A 1,772-nucleotide genomic window follows, 5' to 3' on the forward strand; every position below is an offset into this window, starting at 1 on the left:
AAGCAGACCACTTACCCAAAGCAGCTACTCAGCTGCTTGTGGTAGATCCCACCATGGAGTTGATTGCCAGTCTCATCATGGGGAATAACTACCACCACCTCCCCAGCCATTCAACCAGGCCCAGCCAAGTTGACACACAAACATAACCACCACAATCCTCAATTTATCTGATGCTGCCAGAACTTCCACTGGTTCCTGCTCATGTTACTTGAGGAGTTGAAGGAACTTCCCCAGGTTGGAGAGTCCTTGGTCTTTCATAATGTAGGAATGAAAAGCACTTCCTGACCTGGGTTCTTGTAATAGTTGCACACCTTTAGATGGTGCTCTGGTCCTTCAGTATCCCGTGGTGAGGGATAGGAATCTCTAGTATAGCAGAGAAGAAGAGTTATTTTTCGTCCAAGTCACTTGATGTTGTAGGTTCTCCTTTGCCCATGCTTTCAGCTCTGTTGTGTCTTTAGGTGAAGGAGAGGAGTCCTATGTTCATTGTGGATGGAGAGCACTTCTTGGATTCCATTACCTGTTTTGATGGGTTCTGCCTTATTAGTACCCCCAGTCATGAGGTGTCACTGGGTGGGGGAAAATAGTGACAGGCCTAGAAGGAAAGAATATCACTTCTCTGGCTGCTTATGACCAGAGTGAGCTTCTGATTGATCTACCTTTCCAGATCTGCCGATATTGTGTGGTGTTGTTATTGGGCCTCCCTTTTGATCAGGAGAAGGATTGAGCCACCTAGGCTGTTATCCTTTTCTAGACTGAGGGTCAAGAAATAATTGCGCTTGGTTGGCTTTTTTCTGTTGGATGCTATTGTTGTTAGCTGCTATTGAATCAGACTCTGACTCACAGCAACCCCATATACAATGGAATAAAACATAACCCCACAATCAGTTATGGATTGGACAGTTGTAATTCATAGAATGTTCAGTGACTGATTTTCAGACATAAACCACAAGGCCTTTTTTCCTAGTTCCTATTGGGATGAAATTCTGCTAAAACCTATTTAGCATCACAGCAATATGGAAGTCTCCAATGACAGATAGGTGATGGCTGTGCATGAGGTGCACTGGCTAAGAATCAAACATAGGTCTTCTTCATGGAAGGTGAGAATTCTTTTACTCAATTATCAGTGTCTCATTCTGTTGGTTGAGAGGGCAGGAAATCATAAAACGCCCTTCCACTGTGTAGTTCCTTCAGTCTGTCTTTCTCTTTCCACCTGTCAGAATTCTTTGGTTGTTTCATGTTATTTCCAGAGCTGGTAGTTGGACTTAGTACTTAATGGGGAGGAACAGAGAGAGATGGATCTACATCATTTCATTTATAGACTAGAACTTGTCAGTCATCTTTTAAAACAATTCAAATAAATAGAAAATATTTTACATATCTATAAATCATTTGCATTTTTACTAATTTCAGTACTTGTTATCCTTTCGTAGATCCACTTTCCATTTGGCATCTTTTTTTCTTTCTGACTGAAGGACTTCCTTTAACATTTCTTGTTTGTTGTTGTTGTTGTTAAGTGCCGTCGAGTCGTTTCTGACTCATAGCGACCCCATGCACAACAGAAAGAAACACTGCCCGATCCCGCGCCAGCCCCACAATCCCTGCTATACTTGATCCCATCATCGCAGCCACCGTATCAATCCCTCTCATTGAAGGCCTCCCCCTCTTTCACCGACCCTCCACCCTACCAAGCATGACATCCTTCTCCAGGGAATGGTCCCTTCCTACAACATGACCAAAATAGGTGAGACGAAGTCTGGCCATTCTTGCTTCCA

This window comes from Orycteropus afer, unplaced genomic scaffold (assembly GCF_000298275.1).
Source record: "Orycteropus afer afer isolate SDZICR_OR568_19922 unplaced genomic scaffold, OryAfe1.0 scaffold00139, whole genome shotgun sequence".
NCBI lineage: Eukaryota > Metazoa > Chordata > Mammalia > Tubulidentata > Orycteropodidae > Orycteropus > Orycteropus afer.